The following is a 13,559-nucleotide window of genomic DNA, read 5'->3' on the forward strand; positions in this document are numbered from 1 at the left end:
TCCAGGGATTTTCCCTTTTAATCCACCCTCGTATTGCAGTCAAAGTGATCTTTTTAAAAAGCAAAAGGGGTCATGCCACTCCCTTGCTAACATTTTTGATGGCTCTCAGTTGCTCTAAGGATCACATTCGGTCTCCATAATGTGATTGACCAGAGTGATGACTTGGCCCCCTGTCATCCCGTCTCTCCCCCGACACCCACACAGACACACCTTCTCTACACAGTCATGCTCTGTCTCTCACCTCTGGGCGTCTTGTGTGCTGTCCTCTCCCCGTGAGCTGTGTCTCCCCGCCCATACCACCACCACCACCACCATGCAACACACCACCACACCACCGTTTTGCCTTGATGAATTCATCTTGCTGGCTCATGTTACTTCCTCCAGGCTTCCGCCAACGCCCTCCCCCATCACCACCTCCCCAGCCTCCTCCTGGGTTTGGTGCTCCCCCTCTGAGCTCCCGTGGCACCTCATCTAGCTTGTTAGAACCCCTGTGCATATGCTGTTGGGTTTGCCTGCAGTCCCCTCTCATCCCGCAGGGGGCTTCTCGTTCACCTCTGCCTGCCCAGTGCCTGGCGCCGTGCCCAGCCTCTAGTAGGAGTGCAACATATATTTATTGCATATTATCCATACCCTGATGCATCGCAACAGGCTCTCCAGCACCGAAGACGTGTATATTTATTTATACACAATTCACATCGTTTTGTAGCCAGCTTCTTATTAGGCATCTGAATCTGGGTAATCCACAGCTATGCACTCAGCAAGCTCCTGGCTGAACTTGCTGTCTGCTGTTTCTCGTCCCTTAAACCTGTTCTTCCTTCCCTGTCCCTGTCCTACTCAATTAATGGGGCTGCCCTCGGCCCTGTCACCCAAGCCGGAAACTTAAAGGCTGCTTTAGCCTCCTCGCTCCATCTCTGCGTTCAGCCGTCGCTCAGTCCTGTCGGTCTCCCTCTCCATTGCCCCTGCCTCTGTCCTCACGAGCCCTCCGTCTGCCCTTCCCAGCCTCCAGGGTCTCACAGCCAATCATCGTAGCGACTCCGCCAAGGTCCCGCTTCACTTTTGCTCTTCTTCTTCCCAGTTCAGTCCACTTTCAGTCGAATTTCTCTCTCTAAATGCAGGTCTGATGTTGTCTGCAGCCTCAGGCCTACGAAGTGCTTTCAGGGTGGCTTGCTCTCTGCTCCCTACCCCCCCACCCCCCTCACCAGCTGCTCTGGCCATGCCCGGAGCTGGGACAGGCACTGACTGGGTGCCCTTTGCCCGTTCAGTCTGCTGGCACATCCCGGTTCTCTTCCAGGCGTCACATGAAGCCCTGCTGGCTCTGTGCTTCGGCTGCTCCGTTCTAACATCTATTCCTGTTACGTACCGGCTGCCCGCAGGCCGGCTTCTCCACCAGCTTGTGGGCTCCTTTGGTGCAGAGACCGTGTCTGTTAACCTGTGTATTCCCAGAGCTTTGGCCTGTCGTTAGGGCTGCGTCCTGGGCCATCTGCCCACCGATGGCCAGTTTTCCCTCAGAAACTGTGTTACAGTGGTGTCCAATTCTCTGATGCAGCCATGTGTCCCTTAATGAGGGGGATGTTCTGAGAAACGTGTGGTCAGGTGATGTCATCATCGCGTGAACATCATAGAGTGACTTAACCTGGATGGTACAGCGTGCTCCACACCGTGGTACATGGTACTGACCTTACGGGACCACCGTCGTACGTGCGGTTTGTCATTGACTGAAGTGTTATGCAGCTCATGGCTGTACTAGGAATTCTATAACTTGGTTTATTTGCATTTCTTGTACCAAACACACATCCCTTTCATAAATTGGGGGAGGAGGTCTATATGGGTTTAAAACCATAAGCCTCTACAGATTTGGAAGTGGGAAGTTTTAATCACCTCTGATTCTCTTAACCATCCATTTCGTTTTGCCATGCATCTAGATGTCCAAATTTGCCCAACCTGTAGGTTGGGAGGTTGTCCTTTTAAAAAATCAGGTTGGGCGGGCTGGCTTGGTGGCATAGTGGTTAAGTTCTCACACTCCGCTTAGGTGGCCTGTGGTTGGCAGGTTCGGATCCTGGATGCAGACGTAGCACTGCTCCTCAAGCTAGGCTGTGGTGGCGTCCCACATAAGACAGAGGAAGATGGGCACAGATGTTAGCTCAGCGACAATCATCCTCAAGCAAAAAGAGGAAGATTGGCAACAGATGTTAGCTCAGGACCAATCTTCCTCACCAAAAAAAAAAAAAAAAAAATCAAGTTGGGGTAGAGGGTGATATATTTGTTTCCTGTGGCTGCTGTAACATAACAAATTACCACAATCTCGGTGGCTTACAACAGCAAAAAGGATTCTTTCCCAGTTCTGGAGGCCCGCAGTCCAACATCAGTATCACTGGGCTGAAACCAAGGTGTCAGCAGCACTGTGCTCCCTCTGGAGGCTCTAGGGGAGAAGCCATTCCTCGCCCCTTCAGCTTCTGGCTGCTGCTGGCATCCCTTGGTTTGTGGCCTCCACTCCCTTCCGTGGTCATGTGGCCTTGTGTCTGTATGTCAGGTCCCCTCTGCCTCTCCAAGGACACTTGGGAAGGCATTTAGGGCCTCCTGTGTAATCAGGATAACCTCCCCATCTCGGGATCTTTAACTTAGTCACGTCTGCAAAGGCCCTTTTACATATGAGGTCACGTTACAGGCTCCAGGGAGTAGGACCTGCTGCCTGGGGAGGCTGCTCTTCCACCTTCTGCGGATGCAGACCGTGCTCCTGTATGCCTGATAGCAGTGTGGGAAGGTCTGTGAAAAGCACGTGGTACGGAAAAAAGAGAAGAGAGGAATGGGAGCGGGCAGTGGCGCAGCGCTAGGTTGCCGCGTAAATGGATCAGCACAGCCCCCTCAGTGGGCATGCCGCGCCAGAGGCTCAGGGAGGCTCAGGCTGGCCTGGGCCAGAGCTCGCTGTCCAGCGGGGTTGCCGTTGGCTCAGGAAAAGTATCCATCCCACTGGGTTCTCACCGTTGGGAAGTCTTGTCTTCAAACATTATTGTGAGAAAAGTGGGGTATGAAGCTGAAATACGACCCCAGCCAGAAGCATCAGTCTTCGTGTGCTCCCCTTTCTGGTCCTAGGAGACCAAAGACACCTCAAGACCCTCCAGTTTGGCAGACAGCGGACGCTGATGGTAACTGGATTGTGTCAACACCTCCATACCAGGTCCTAGCAACCCGTTTGCCTTAAAGAAGATTGGGAGCAGACTCTGTGTGTATTTGTAACGGCAGTTGTAATTCTGGGTGTTTGATTATGAACTGGGTACAGTAAGAAAGTGGATTTCGATGGGATTTCTTGTGTGCTGTCCTGCAAGTTGCCATTATGAAAGGAGATGAGGGGTGCGGTTCCTTTAAAATCTGCACCATGGCATCCCTTTGGTAGAGAAAGATGGCCCCCAGCTCCCCAAGGCCGTGCACTGGGGTGAAGGAGGACAGCTGGGATTGGGCAAGTGTCTGCCCTCAGCTGTGGTCTGATCCACACGGCCACCCTGCTTTTTAGGAACGATCCATCCCGTCTGTGAGGTCATAAAGGCTAGGAGCTGGGGGAGTGGGTGTTGGAACCAGATCTGACAGCAAAGTCCATGACCTTGCAAACGAGCTGCTCTGGGAGTGTTTCGGGTGTGTAGGGTGGAGTTTGTTAAGGGTCAGCCCTTTATCTGCTTTTTCTCCTAATGGGGAGGGGTTAAGCCAGAGCACAGAGCTTCGGTTAGAAGGTTTGGGAAGGGAGACAAGTGTGTGCAGGGGGGATGAGCTGAAAGGGAGCAGGAAGCAGAGGAGTGATGCTCCGCAGCCTGTGCTGGACGAGTGAGTGAATCAGTTGATGAGCAGCTTAGTCTATAAAGAGTGAGGTATGTGGGTCTATGGGTCAGGTCCATCTCTTGGCTGTCTCGCCTTTTTTTCCCTCCCTGCCGTCAGCATATGACGTACGTGCCGGTCATGCCCAGGCTTTGGGACTGCACAGATGAATACCACATGGTCCCTGCCCTCCAGGAACTGGCACCCTCTTTGGGGAAATAGACGTGAACCATCAACCCAAGTGGCAAATGCTCTGAGATTCATGTGTGCTCAGGACTGTGAGGCACGAGGGCAGGCGGCTCTGCCTCTCCCAGGGACCCAGACACAGGGTGGGCCCCAGGCGTGCAGCGGCCGCACCAGCCCCTGTCCTCTCAGCACAAGGAAGATGGACTCTGGAAGCAGTCAGTATCCTCCTTCCCGTGCAGGGGCCACACATCAAGGGGATCTAGCTTCGTCTCTGACGGGAGCTGTGCTCATTCCGGGACAGGCGAGAGGGAGCCGACAGCCGTCGTTCTGGATTTCTAGACGGAGACACGAGACTGTGGGAGAAACTTACTGAAGGGGGTTGGTCTGGGTGGCCCTTTGCAAACAGCAGCTTATGCTGTGTGTCTACAAGCGGAATGGTGGTGTTTCTTACCACCTCATTTCAAAACAGCTGAGCACCTCTGTCTGACTGAGACCTGAAGATTCATGTGCACGTGACAAATGGATGGTTAGAAATGCTGACTGCATCTATCTGACCCTGAAGCTATTTTCAAAAGACCAGAGATGTGACTGTTTTTTGTTCGTTCGTTTCTTTTTCCTTAAAAAAACCAAAAAATCCTGGGGGGCGAGCCCAGTGGTGCAGCAGTTAAGTGCACACGTTCCACTTCGGTGGCCCGGGGTTCCCCAGTTCAGATCCCAGGTGCAGACATGGCACCACTTGGCCAGCCATGCTGTGGTAGGTGTCTCAGCTATAAGCAGAGGAAGATGGGCACAGATGTTAGCTCAGGGCCAGTCTTCCTCAGCAAAAAGAGGCGGATTGGCAACAGCTCAGGGCTAATCTTCCTCAAAAAAAAAAAAAAATTTAAAAAAAAATCCTGGAGACTTTAGAGCTTTACTTCTCTTTTAGTGAGAGTCAACCTTGTTGACCTTGATCCAGAACATGAGTCACCCTGTTGAAAACAGAAATAGGGACGTGCATTTAAATGTGATTCTAAAAGTACTCAACTGTACCTAGTCATTTCCGAGATTCATTTTGATATTTGACATGTTTCATGCTATCAATTTGACACACTCAAGTGTCTTAATAAATATTTTCCCCCAAATCTACATTAAATTATCAACTTTAGAACTAGACTTGCTAAAACGTTATAGCACTTGAAGTTTGCTTACGAAGCACTGTCATAAAAACTGGGTCAAATGATTTAATGTTTTCTCCATTAGGGAGCAGACTCACCCCGAAAGGTGACTCAGTTGATTCGGTTCACTGTCTGGTTCCCTGATACCTGTGAAATTACTGCTGCTAAAAATAGATGCCCCGGTCCTTTTATGCGTTCTTTCTTTCTAAGGTAGAATTATTGTCAATGTTCCAACGCTGTGGAAATAGAAAGGTAGTGCTGACCAATGACCAAGAACCACAATGATGTCATCTGAGGTTTAACCTAAGTCTGCATGTTTAATTCATTTGACATGTCGTTGGCTATAAGTCTAGAATTTTCAAATAATGCTTGGAAATATTCCCCCCAATTTTTGACTTATAAAAATCAACTAAATGTTCAAAATAAGATGTTGGGAGTATGTGACAAGGAGGTAAGGGAGAAAAAATGTTTGGGCATCCCTCTGAAACCCGGTGTCCTTTTCCGATTTAGCTCTCCCCTCGCAATCAATGAGCTGGAGTGGCTGATTTCATCTTGATGGCATGCTTATCAAGATCATATTACTGCTATATTATCAGCAGTGTAATAATTAGTCTCAAATTAAGCCCTGTGCACTTTCTCCTGGGATTGAAGTTAGCTCTTCAGAATTCTGTATTAAAACTAAAATCCCAGAGGAAGATGGGCATGGATGTTAGCTCAGGGCCAGTCTTCCTCAGCAAAAAGAGAAGGATTGGCAGTAGTTAGCTCAGGGCTAATCTTCCTCCAAAAAAAAAACTAAACTAAACTAAAATCCCTTCCTAGTGCTCCATGAAGGGGGCTCTCCCTATCTGTTACCAGCTAGTAGAGTGAGTGGCCTACCTTGGGCTCAGGTGCCAAAAAAATCTAAGAGGCCATCAACCCAGTTATGCTACAGTGAAACCATCAGTTGTTTTAGCAGGTGCAAACTAACCTTGAGGACAGCACCGCTCAGATACTGTTTTAAATGGGGCCAAATGTGTACAAAAATGTAAAGAGTCCATAAGCGAAATTATACCAGTGATTCATCCCCAAATATGTTATAAAAGACAAAATGTCACAAAGTTGAGCTATTGCAGAGAATATTAATTGAAATGGAAATGCCTTCAAGTCTGAGCATTGATATTAATTGTAGGACGAAGGAAGAAGCTCCACTTGGTGGCTGAGAAACCGTGGTCTAATTCTGGAATCAGGAAGGATGAACAAAGGAAGTGCCACTGGTCGCAGCCAATGAAGATGGGAGCCTTAGTGATGTTGCTTGGCCCGACTGGTCTGGCCGAGAGACAGCCACAAAAATACATGTGGTGTTTGTTTTTAAATTTTGTAAAAGTGGCACCAGGAGATGGAACAGACAATGCTGGTGCGTTGGTGCATGGTGTGTGCATGGTGGCGTGGATTACCAGTCCTGGGTTCAAGAGCCAGCTCTTCAACTTAATGACTGGGTGACCTGGGGCAAGTTGCATTTCCTCTGCACCCTGCAGTGTCCTGTCCATCAAATAGGAGTGTGGGCAGCATGCAGCTCCTCAGGTCTGTAGGAGGGTTGCAGGAGATAATGAAGGTTATCGCTTAGCACTGCCTGGCATCTCGTAGGCATCCAACGAGAATCAGATATTGTTGTTGTTATGTCAACTCCCTTCGTAAAGCACTACTTTGAGATCGAAAGCCATTCCCGAGAAAAATCGTCAGATCTGGAGTAAGCACAGATGGACATGGTCCTGGAGCCGATAGCTCGAGTGACCAGCAGGACGCACAGGGTGAAAGGGAATCAGTCTGGGAAATGCTGTCTGGGACAGTGCTGGGTGTGAGATTAAACAGTGATGATGAAGATACACAAAAAAGGTCATAAAAGAAAGACCAAACCTCTCACGTGATATGACCTACATGATGATAAATTAACGGATGATAAATTGACAGAAATAATTTGCTCGAAATCTCATATTTTCAGATTTGACAATAAGTATGACAATAGAAAAGCCAAGGAAAGTGAAAATTGGTGCTTACAGGAAAATGCAAAGAATTTCCATACAAATGTATAATGGTTTAAAAATGGGACATCAGTGAAGGTTGCCAATTAAAGCAATATTCAATTTGGGCAAGGTGGAAGATTCCACAATGTGTTCGAGGAAAGGCGTATTAGGGACGCTGGCTGCAGAATCTGAATGGGAGGTTCCCAGCGTGGTCCCAGCCATGGGGAAGACTGTGCCGCTTGCCTCGCCTTGGCATCTTGGAGCAGAGCTCCTCCGCAGCAGGTGCAGTGGGTGCAACCAGCAAGACTGAGACGAAATGCTCCTCTCATCCTTTACCAAGTTAACCCTGATACTCACCTGACACTCTTAGAATTACTTTTAGTAGTGAAAATCATCACTGAATTATAGGAATTGTAAAATCGACCGTGGGGTAAATACAGATTCACTGATAATTGGGAAATTCTAAATTAACTTTCAGGGTTTTGCAATACACTAATGACCCAAAGGATTTTTCACAGAGAACTAGAACTCCGTGAAGGACCTTACTGGCCCGAGACTGACCTACCCGTACTTTGTTGGGGGCACTGATGCATGAGCAAGCCCTGCCTTTCTCCAGAGAAAGTGAGCTGGAAAACGCTAGTCTGTCTTTCAAAGGCCCTGGTTGCTTCTCAGATCCTTCCAACGGACACCCTCCCCCCCCCCCCCCCCCCCCCCCCCCCCGCGGCCTGGGACACGCCTCCTTGTGTTGGAATGTTTACGTGCCTGTCTCCACTCTGAGGCTGTGAGCTCTGCAAGGGCAGAGCCCACGTCTCCCTCATTTCTAGGCTTGAAGATACAAGGCAGGTGGGCTCTTGGCCAGCTCAGGGCTCCCTTGCTATTTGTGGATCAAATGGGACGCCCCTCTGACAGAGTAGCAGAGTAGCAGAGACTTCCTGTGCTTCTTTCTCAGTCTCCTCCTCCACCCCAGGGCACTGATGATAATTCCATGTCCTGCCCCCTGCCATTAAGTAGAACCATGTGACCAGCTGTGGCTGATGGGTTATGAGCAAAAGCGACCTTTGTCACCTCCTGATTGTTCAACAGCTTTGTTCAGGTGTTCCATGAGCCATTACTGAGCATGCGCCCAGTGGTGGGGCACACTGTGCTGCCAGTGGGGTGGGGAGATGCACAGGGCTCAGGCCCTGCCCTGAAGGAGCTCGGCTGGTGACTGGCACACATTCAAGGGCATCAACGTAAATACACTGTGATAAGCACCTTGAAAGGTTGTCTGTGTCCCAGTTTCTCTTTCGCCCCCTCCCCTATGTGGTCCTCAATCCACTCCAGTCTTCCTGAGTCTCTGCCACTTGTCAAGGTCACTGGTAACCTCCATGCGACCAAATCCGGTGGTCACTCATCTGTGTTCATTCATTCATTCATTCGTCCATCTGCACCTACCACATGCCAGGCACTGTTCTAGCCTCCAGATGCATCAATAAGTAAAACACAGCTCCCTGCCCTCGTGGGTCTGCGCTCTAGTGGAGGGAGACAGTTTGTAGTAAATGCAAATGAATGTCATGCCACGGAAGGTGACAGGTGCTATAAGAATGAGAAAAGGTGCCGTGGGGTCAGCAGGTGTCCCGGCAGGATTGCACTTCTAATTGGGTGGTCAGGGCAGGCCCCATGAGGAGGAAGAGTCCAGCAAAGACTTGAAGCGGCAGAGAGTGAACAGGAGAGGGGCACTGGGGAGTCAGGTCAGGCGGGGCCTGCGGGCCGTTGTGAGGACCGTGCTCTGAGCAAGGTGGGCGTATGGGCACGTGTGAGCAGACCTGCCTTAGCTTCGCCAGCCTTGTGTGAAATAGACCCGTTTGACTCTGGCCTGTGACCCAGCTGGCCGTCTCCTGTAGAAGCCCCGCTCGCATCTTTCGTCCTACGTTCCAGGGGTGCCTCCTTTCCCGAGGGATGCCCCACTCTCTCCCCTCTGGCTCAGCCTCCTCCTCTGCCTCCCTGTGCTGCCGTTCCCCAAGATGTGGTCTTGGGACCCTCTTCTCAGCTCCATCCATATTCCCTCCATCCCTTGGTTTTAAATACTATATATCTGCCTCCGATTCAAATTCGGCTCCAGTGCCGACCTCACACCTGAATTCCGGATTAGTTCATCCAGCTCCTTGGCATTTCGGTTGGGATGTCCGGAAGGCGTCTTACACTTGACATTCCCAAGAGGAATTCCCACCCTGCACTCTCCCCCTGCCCCCAAATGCACCCCTCTCCTCCGGCAACGGAACCACCACCATCCTCTCAGTTGCCCCAGCACCAAACCTGAAGTCCTTCTGGATCCCTTTCTTCATCTTCTTGTCCAGTTTGGCAGCGAGTCTCATCACTTCTGCCTCCAGAACACATTCTGCGTATCTTCCCGTCTCCACCACCATCCACCGAGTCTGCAACGCCAAGTGTCGAAGCAGCTTCTTCTCTTACCCTCCTACAGTATACTCGAAAAGTGATCTTTTCAAATTGTAAGATCATGTCACTGCCCTTCTTAAAGGGAGAAGCTGTTAATCACACTCAGAGCAAAACCCAAACCCCCACCCTACTGTGTGGACGCTGAGATACACCATCCAGATCCGGCTTCAGGTATGGAGGCTGGTGCCCCAGCTGCTGGGGTGGTGGCTGGCAGACCCCAGGCCCCCGGAGACTGCTGAAGACCTCCCCTCACCCAAGGTCGTGATTCGTCCCAGAGCAGCGGCATCTGATGACTGATTACTGTGGGGTGTGATGGCCCAGCTCTCTCCCCAACCCAGGACGGCCCTGAAGGTTCTCCTTGTCTTCAGAACCGCTGTGGGGCTGGCTGAGCCTCCCACTGAGGCTGCCTCTCAGCTTGACTTCTCCGTCCACCTGACCCTGCTCCCTTCCCTTCCCTTCCCTTCTGCAGGGTGGGGCCCAGGAGCAAGCCCTACCATACCTCCCGCAGGAAGTGTCTGCCCGCCAGAGGACCCAACCTGGGAGCCCGGCTCAGGAAGCCTGGCTGTCAGCCCCTGGCCACGCTCTCCTTTCACTGGCCTTCTTTTTCTCTCCTGCTTAGGGGCCTCAGCGTGGGCTCTTTCCTCCACCTGGAACGTCTTTCCTCTTTAGTCTCCTTATGGCCGACTCCTCCTTGCCCTCGGTCCTCACCCTGCCCAGGTGTGTTCCCGTTCTCCAGCATTCTCCTCATCGTAGTGCTCGCCAACACCTGGCGCACTCTGAGTTGCTTACTGTCAGTTACCCCACCAAAATTCAAGTTCCACACCGTATCCCTGGTGCATAGAATGGTGCCTGGACGTAACAGGTGCTCAGTGAATACGAGCCGAATAACTGGGGTTGGGAAGGGAGTTCTGGATATAAGGAATGGCGTGTGCAAAGACACGAGGGTCAGAGTACACCCTGGAACTAGAGGGTTGGGGGCCCAGCTGGAGCCCAGGACTGGTGAGGGCTGAGGTGGGGGCTCTGAATGTGCCCAGGCCTGGACTTCCCTTGGATGACAAGGGCATCGTGTGAGGTTTCACCATCAGGAGAGAACGTTCAGCTTGTGAGGCTGGGTGTGCTGTGGAGGATCGGAGGAGAAGGAAGAGATTAGCAGCCAGGTGTCTTCCACAGTGTGTGTAATGAGAAATGAAAGAAGCCTGAAATAAGACAGTGATATTGGTAATCGACGCAAATATCTGAGAGGGAGGTTCTAGAACCCTGTGACTCATTGGATGGGCGGGTTGGAGAGGGAGGGGGAGCCTGGGCTGACCCCCAGTTTCAGGCCTGGGCAGCAGGTGTACCCCAGGGCCCAGCCCCAGATCACTGCTCCCTCAGCTTCCACTTTCCTCTGTATGCCCTTGTGCATGCTGCTAGCTCCATGCGGAACACCGTGCCGTGAGCCCACCATCCCTGCCTGTCGACTCTTTGCTCAGCTGCGTTAAGCTGTCCTGGAATGGACAGTCCCAGACAGGCCCGGCATAGTCCCTCCAGTAAACAGCTTTTGTCTCAGATGGGGAGGGACTCAAGAACATTAGACACACACGAAGGAGGGGTAATCCGTCTGCCTATGGTGCTCTCTAAACCCGTTCCGAGTCCTGCCACGGTCTGCGTGGGCAGCGCTCCAGAGCAGGCAGAAGTCCAGGAGGGGCGCTTCGAATGCTGAAACCAGCAATTCTTGGGACATGTGACTTGTGAAAATGGAGGAGACTACGTGAAGTCGTGAGTGTCCTGGGAGATCGGGGACGTGTGGTGGACTTAGGCATTCACCCGTCGCCATCAGTGGATGCACCTGGGTGTGGGGAAGGCCTTGGGTTTGAGGCAAGACACGGTCAGAGGACAAGAGAGCCAAAGTCGAAGCCTGCAAAAGGGGGGCAGCAGAGAGGGGCCTGGGCGGGTGGCATCTAGGGCCTTGGTGGGGCGGCGGATAAGCCAGCAGGAGTCAGGTCCTGGAGCTCTGGGATTGGGAGCTGGCTCATCTAGGGGTGGAGAAGACCCTCCATGGTCATCAGCCTCTGGGGAAGGGGGGGGGTCCAAGGACAGCGCAGAGTGAAGCCCCCACGCTGGCATCGAGGTGCAGCCGCCCTGCAGGAAGTTGGAGGAAAGGCTGTGCCACAATAGGCACCACCAGTCTGGCTGGGGGCGGGGCAGGTGGGGTGTTGTGGCCAGGCACCTGGTCCCTGTGTCCCCCAGCCTGCCATCCCCAAGCTGGCTTCTTGTACACTGACACATGCTTGGGGTCCAGCACTGCGTGGGACTCCCACAGTGGGCCTAAGATCACGGTCCAATGTGAGTAACCCCAGGAGGACTCTGGGAGGCTGATGCCAGCAGAGCAGCCTCGAGCCCTTGGCTCTCTGGGCTCAGAGGAGGTGGGGAAGGTGGGGCAATAGAGAATCAGGAACAAGCAGGCTTGGAATAGAACCGAAAGTGGGGGTGGAATTTCGACAGCGGGAGTTGGGACTGTCCTATCGTCTCTCTGACTGTGGCAAGGCACACAAGGCCTGGCTCAGCCCTGTCTCTCCAGGTCCGCTCCGAGGCCCACAGGTAGCGGCACCCTACAAGCACTAGTTGTGTGTGAAAGGTGTCGTGTTTCAGAATTTAAGATTCCTGTTCAGCACTAGTCCCTGCTCTTAGGGCGTAGACTTTTTCTGTGCTATTTTACCTGCATTTATTTCTATAGCATCACAGACCGGACGGCTTAAACGATAGGACTTTGTTCGCTCACCATTCTGGAGGCCAGACGTCCAAAATCAAGGTGTCAGCAGGGCCGTGTTCCCTCTGAAGGCTCCAGGGGAGGGTCCTTCCTGCCTCTTCCAGCTTCTGTGGGTTCCGGCAACCCTTGGCTTGTGGCTGCATCCGTCCAGTCTCTGCCCCGTCATCACATGGCCTTCTCGTAACTTGATGACATCTGCAAAGACCCTATTTCCAAATAAGGTCACATTCACGGGCGTTGAGGGTTAGGACTTCGACATATCTTTTTAGGGAACGTAGTCCAACCCACAACAATATTTCCCACGAAAACTTCTAAAAATCATAGGGGGTTATTTTCCTTTCAGGCCCTTGAAATAACAGATTTTTTAAAAATGTATTTCACAAATAAGCGTTGGGTAACAATTGAAGCACGTGTTAAAATAAGTGCCGAGTGTCGGCCGCGACTGTGTGAGGTCTCATTAACGTTTCCAGAGGGTGAAGAATTAAAGCCATGTGTATATGTACAGAAACCTCCTATGTTTTGACTTTATGGCATTCACCCATTCATTTGTTCATTCGACAAATATTTATTGCCTTCTAGGGTCCATGAGAGAGGAAGTGGGATGTAAGGACCTGGTCCTCACTCTGCCATCATCCCCTTGGCATCGCTGGTCCACTATGGGATGCTGTTTCCCTGAGCCGCCCCCACACTTTCCATCTCTCTCTGGTCCAGCTTCAGCTCTGGCTTGAACGCCTGCTGAGTTTCTTTCTCCTCCTAAACCTCCCATTTTCTGCTTCAAATCAGGTGGCTTCCTGCACCCTTCTCCCCATACCCACAAGGGAGACCCACAGGATTCGAGCTTCTGTCTGTGTTTTGCTTGTGCCTGGACCTGGCGAAACCTCCATGGTGATCGATCCCCACTCTGCGTGGATGGGACAGCCGTCCTCAACATTCTTCCTTGGACATGCTCACCGATGGTACTTACACAAGCCCCTCATGCCCACAGGCGACCCAGGTATCCACAGAATTCAGAATCTTCGTGAATGGAAAAATAGCAAATGTCTTGTGAATAATAAAGTGTCACTCATTCAAAAATCTCAAATGAGTGCCATTTTATAAGAAAATGTCCAGAGAAATAGAACCAACAGGATATGTGTGTGTGTGTATATATGTGGCGAGAGAGATTGATTTTAAGGAATTACCTTATGGGGGCTGCTGAACCCAAAATCTGCAGGGTGGGCTGGCAGGCTG

This window comes from Equus asinus, chromosome 18, assembly GCF_041296235.1.
Source record: "Equus asinus isolate D_3611 breed Donkey chromosome 18, EquAss-T2T_v2, whole genome shotgun sequence".
Classification (NCBI taxonomy): Eukaryota; Metazoa; Chordata; class Mammalia; order Perissodactyla; family Equidae; genus Equus; species Equus asinus.